Below are 6,234 nucleotides of genomic sequence, written 5' to 3'. Positions count from 1 at the left end.
TAATTTATTGAACTATAAAGTGGTATTACTTTTATATTACAAATTATATTGTATTTTAGTTTAATAGTGCATTTATTTATAAATATAATTGCATATTAACATTTTAAATACAAATATTACAATTTTAAAAAAACTAATAATAATTATAAAAATATTAAAAAAATAATACGACAAGCCTTGACACTACGGAATGAATTCCGTCCCCAAAATGTAAAATTCTGTCGCAAAACGTGATTTGCGACGGAATTTCGCGTTTTCGCAACGGAATTTTTCTGTCGCAAATCTCGATTTTTCTTGTAGTGCCACGAGGGGAACCGCTGCCTAGAGCCGTGACGGGACGGCCCTAGGCCGCCGCCGGGCGGTCCTAGGCAACGGGGCTCCTCTAGCCCCGCCGCAAGCTCCGTTTGTTTTGTCTGTGTAGTGTCGGGTCCTTGTGGCTTAGCTACGTGTCGTTTCGGACCGGGTGTCACGGGCCCTTGTGGCTCGGTACCTTGTGGCCGTCATGACACACGTTTGGACTTTGATTTCGTTGAATTTGGATTAGAATTGAGCATTATGTGATTGATTTTGTGAAGCAATTGAGTTACAGTAATGTTATTTGAGAAGCATCAGACTTGGTTTTTCCTATGTGATCTGTATGATGTTATTTGATTGTTAAATTGAGAAGCATGATCACTAAGTGTTTAGGTTTTGTTAAAAGGGCATGCCTAAAGTGTATTTTATGAATCATGGAGATTATAGTCAGATTTCAATTGATGAAGTGTACAGAGCATGTTATTTTGAATTCCAAGCATGATTAAGTGTTCTTTGAGAAATTCACAATAATATAGAATTGAAGTATGTTGTACAGTAAATTACATTTCAAGCATGTCATGTTTTAAAAATGCATAAGTGCTCATCGTGTGCCTAAGTATTATTTTCCAAAACTCATGAGCATGTGGAAAAGTCATTTATCTTGTTGCATTGAGAATTTGTTGAGAAGTGACATGCATAAGTGTGCAAATGTAGAAGAGTTGCCTGATATATATATATATATATATATATATATATATATATATATATATATATATATATATATATATATATATATATATATATATATATATATATATATATATATATATATAAGTGAGATTTTGGAGGACCCGTTTGTACTATGTCCTTTCGGAGAGGAAGTAGTGGATATTGCAATCCGATGACATGTAACGCGGTGTATTCCCAGGTTACGAGGTTGGAAACTTCCCGCCAGGCTTGGAATCCTGATCAATGGGTGTGCACGCTGATAGTTCGATACCTGATTCCATAAAGTTTGAGCATAGAAACAAGAGAGTGGTTCGGTGGACGAGATGATTATTAGGCCGACTAGACGCCGTGCCCGGATAGGTTCGTTCACGATACGGTGAAGTTCCTACCTCGTCCATTTGTAAAGAAAGTGAGCAATTGCGGCTCTAAGAAAGTGAGTCATTGCGACTCTTATAAAGTGAGTCATTGCGACTCTAAAAAAGAAAGAGCAAGCGAGTCCTTGTGACTCTAAGAAACCTGCACAGAAAAGTATTCTATTTACAAATGAGTGTATAAGTATACTTATCCTATAACATCTTATTGCATTTGAGTATAGTATTGCACAAGATTGCATAATGTGAATGTTTGCACGAGATTGCATAATGAGAATGTTTGCACGAGATTGCTTAATGAGAATATTTGCACTAAATTGCATATTGAGAATGATTACCGAGACTGTATGTTGAGTATGATTGCCTTAGTTGTATATTGATATTGCTAGTTTGCATGATGAGAACTTGAAAGCATGAGAATAATTTCCTATTGATTGGTACCACGAAATTGCCTGATAAGTTTACGTGTTTGCATGAGATTCTTTTTGAAATGTTATACAAAATTGAGATTTGCTATGGTAAGTATGCAATAGTATGAGCATGTTGCTAGGTTTGATATCGTTGAAGTATGCCTATTTGATATTTTAGGTTGTGAGCATATAGAAAGCTTTGTGGTTTATATTAAGGTTTTTTCTAAGTGTTTGAGATTGCTCCATTTGGGAATGTGGACAAATGGTTTTCCAAAAGTATATACTGTAGTATTTTACAGAGTTGAGTGGAGTTATTCTTAGCTTCGTGCTAACAGGTGTTTTCTACTTGTCTATTTGCAAAAACCCTTTCATGTGGGCCCAGCTCTTGAGAGTGCTCGAGTTAGACTAGTGTAGTTAGTTGCTTTGTAGTCTAAACTCTTGATCTTTTATCGTTGTTTTGAGTTTATGGATGTAGACATCTTTCATTTTGTTGGTGATAGACACCGGGGTACTTTTCCCCAAGTTACTTTAATGTAGTAAATTTCGGATGTTAGTTTGACTTGATGCTTAGTTTTACCCTTAGCATGTGCAATCACCATGGGAAGGTGGTTGTGGCGGTGACATTCCTACTAAGTTTGTTAATTAAGTTTACTTTTCTGCTGCTTAGTTTATCTTATTTTGGTTTTAGAACTTCAATTTTGTTTAAGAAAAGTGGGGTGTTACAAGTTGGTTTCAGAGCAGTACGAACTGTGGGAGACTTAGTAAGTTTGACCCTTAAGATTGAGTATAGAAACTCTAAGTAAAAGTCCTAGGAAGGACAAGTTAAGGAAATACCTCTAAGTTGAAGTCCTAGGAAGGATAAGTTAAGAAGAGAACTTTAAGTGGAAATCCTAAGAAGGATAAGGTTAGGGAAAGAGCTCTAAGTTATGAAATTTGAGATGAGAAAGACTCTAAGTTCAGTGACTAAGTATGAGAATCAGAGTTAAGAAGAACTCTAAGTAACAGTTAGGAACGCGGTGAGGTTGTGAGTTTCCTTACGCTTGCTTAACTATTTATGTGCTTTATCAATGTGTTTAAAGTGCAATTTGCTTATCTTTTGAAAGTAAAGTAGAGAAGTTATCAGTGAGAAGTTGAAAGTGAAAAACCAAGAGTTTGAAAGTTAAAAGCTGAGAGTTGAAAGTTAAAAGTTGAAGTGAAATTTAGAAGTTGGGACTTTGAAAGTTTGTTTGAAAGTGGAAGTTTTGTAAAAGTTGCTAATGTGAATAGTATAATAGCTTATACTTGTTTCTTGTTTATGTGCCTTACTTGTTGTAAGCCTTGCTTTAAGAAAAGGAAAGTTAGAAGCAGTTAGTTCTTGAGTATCTTGTTGTGCTCATTGTGCCAATATTCTATTCTAAATCCCTTGTTGTTGATGGCATGATAATCCTTGAATTCTTACCATCGAGCTTGAGCTTATACGTTCTGGAAATTATCTTGTAGCTTGTTACTGATCCCTGAGTCATTCTGACTACTTTCAGTTTGCTTTCAATGTCTATCGAAGCTATCTAATGTCTAGAGTTGAGTATGCGAAGTTGTTTTGATTGAGTTGAGCCTTGAATTATTGCTAATGTCTATTCTTGACATTCTACGATTTATTGTTGAATTTGTATCTAGAATGCTTATAAATTCTTTCTAAGTATTCTTGTGAACTTTCATTGACATGCAATACTAGTATAATTGAATCTTGAAGCTAGTATGATCTTGTTGAAAGCCTTATTCTTTGAATCTCATTGTATTTGACTTGAGCTTATTATCCTTGAATCCATATTGTTGGAATCAATCGAGTTGTCGAGTCAAGATCTAATTGTTGTTGTTATGCCATTGGAACTCGTATTTGTTGAATTATTCCTAGGAGCTAATATTTGTTGAGTATTCTTGAAAGTATTTTGTTCTTGAAGAGCTATTGTATGGATTATGTGTCATCTTGTACTCTCGGATCCTGTTGCTATAGTCTTGAGATCGTCCTTTGTGGTATCATTTCCTTGTTATTGAGCTATTGAGCTATTAATTCGAGATCATCTCTCTTTTATACCTCCATTTGGAATCCACTAGTGTTGAGCTATTGCTTGGGATTAAATCCTTACTACATCTTTATTTGGAATCCGTTAGTATTGAGTTAATTCATTGAGATTATTCTTTGTTGTGCCCTTCTCTTGGAATACGATCTACAGCTTTTGTTTCACAAGACTTTGTTGAATCTTGGAAAATCGTGACTTTGATAATCATGACTTTAGTTGTAACCAATAGTACTCTCGAGTTTCAAATTTAGAAACCTCTTACTTTCTTCCTTTGTGAAATCAAATTTCTTCAAATCAAGTGTGCACCTATCTGGTGAATCCAAGTTTGCTAGTTAAGAAGCTGCTTTGTTCAGCGTTGTTATTATCCTATAAAAGTGAAAGTTGGAAGTTAAAAGTTGAAAATTTAAAAGTTATGTGATAGTTGATAATGTGATAAGTATAAGAGTTATGCTTATATCCTGTTTGTGTGTTTTGCTTGTGTGATCTTTGCTGTTGAGAAAAGAAATTTAGAAATAGTGAGATTTTGGTCTTGCGAAGTAGTAAGGTAGTAGCGTGTGCATCTAGGCAACCGAGGAACCTGATGAAGAAAACTACTCTATTTGCAGTTTAGAGTCAGTTGTAGCAGTCTTTGCTCGAAATGATCGGCATCATAGCTCGTGCAGTATTGCCCACAAGACCTAAGCTAACCTCAAGGATTGAAGTGAAGCTTCGTGCAACTAGAGACAAATATGAAGAAAAGGAAGTGATTAGAGCTTAGAGACCATACTTAAAGATCCACATTGTGGAAGGAAGACAAGTATAAATGTTGATGCAACAAGAAGAAGTCAAACCCACCAAGTAGATGCTTTTGAGATTAATGATGAAGAGAATTTCAAGATTAAACTAGAAGGTAAAAGTAAAAAACGTGAAGCACCGAGAATTTGGACTTAAGGTTGGATTAAACAAATGTGAAGGTGATTCCATCTATCTTTGAATAGATAAGGAACGGATAAGTTAGGAGTTGTGAACTCCGAAAGAATAAAGTCTAAGGCGATTGACAATGACTTTGGACTTGTGAGATATGTGAAGGTGTGAAGATAAGTTGTAAGTAAGTAGTGTGTTTTATGAAGTGTGAAGAACTAAGAATTGAATTAAGTAAGAAAATGGCAAGCAAGGGATGTGAACTTGGAAATGATAAGTGGTGTGAGAGTTTAAAGAAAGAAACTTAGTGATGAGAATGAAGTAAGAAGTAGTTGAGTTTATGATAAGGGGGTTGAAATGTTGAAAGACTAAGATTGCATTACTAAGATTTACAGCTGAAGGGGAGTGATAAAGATTTGTAAGAAAGGAAGCTATCGAATCGTCAAGCGTTGTGATCCAATCATTAAACCGAAGAAACCCTTCCAAGTCGAATTTCTTGTTCCCCATTGAGATAAAATTCCTCAGTCTTCTTTATAGAATCGAGTACCCCTTTTGTTGAGAAATTCCTTCTATCTTTTCAGACCTTGTCTTGTGATCTCTCGAAATGTTTCTGTTCAAGGTGGCAGTGTTATCTCCTAAGTTGTTATCTTGAAAATCTTGACCTTATTGTTAATTAATAGCATCCCTAAGAGCAATCTTGCAACTCTTATCATATTCTGTTGGTCTTAAAGCCTTTTGACAACAGGTCACAAGTTGTATCTTCCAAGAAAACTCTATCCTATCTCTTCAAATATACCCGGTCTAAGCTTCGGGGACGAAGCTTATTTTTTTTTAGGTGGTAGAATGTGACAACCGAAAATTTAATTTTATAAGTTCGTTTTTTAAGAAATTCCAAAATAGCCATTTTTCACTCTATCAAAAAATTTTTGAGATAAAATCGGTGTTTGAATAAATTATTTTGAGCCACTTTTAAACAATTTCAACACCAGGACTTATTTAAAATTTAAAATCCTGAATTCTCAGGTAAATTGCGTACCAAGTTTTGGATCCGAAAGTCAATCTGAGAGAAACCAAAGGGCTTCAATTCAATTTGAATAGCAAGGGATGCCCAACACATTCTAATAGATCAAAATCTGATGGGTGCAAATTGCTCCTAGATGGGAGGTATAGAAGGGACGATGCGAGAGCTCCGAGATCGTGCGCAGCTTTTGCGTCGACATGGCTACGTACTGTCGAAGGAGGCGATCAAGGCCATCAACAATGGCGATCCTCTCCCTAAGCCCTCCAAAGCCTTTGTCAAGCCAAGGGCGGTTGATCGCCATCACAATCGCGAAGATCGGAGGTTGGCGGAGAAGTCCGATCGCGAGGCTAGGGTTTCGGCCAATCCCTCGTCTCCGGCGAACCAGGGCTCTGGTGGCCCTTCTGTTAGGGTCGGAGACATCCAGAGGTCTCATGGGTCCGATCGCGATGCTC

The sequence above is a fragment of the Ipomoea nil genome, unplaced genomic scaffold (assembly GCF_001879475.1).
Source record: "Ipomoea nil cultivar Tokyo-kokei standard unplaced genomic scaffold, Asagao_1.1 scaffold3195, whole genome shotgun sequence".
NCBI lineage: Eukaryota > Viridiplantae > Streptophyta > Magnoliopsida > Solanales > Convolvulaceae > Ipomoea > Ipomoea nil.
Note: the sequence above shows the minus strand (reverse complement) of the source record.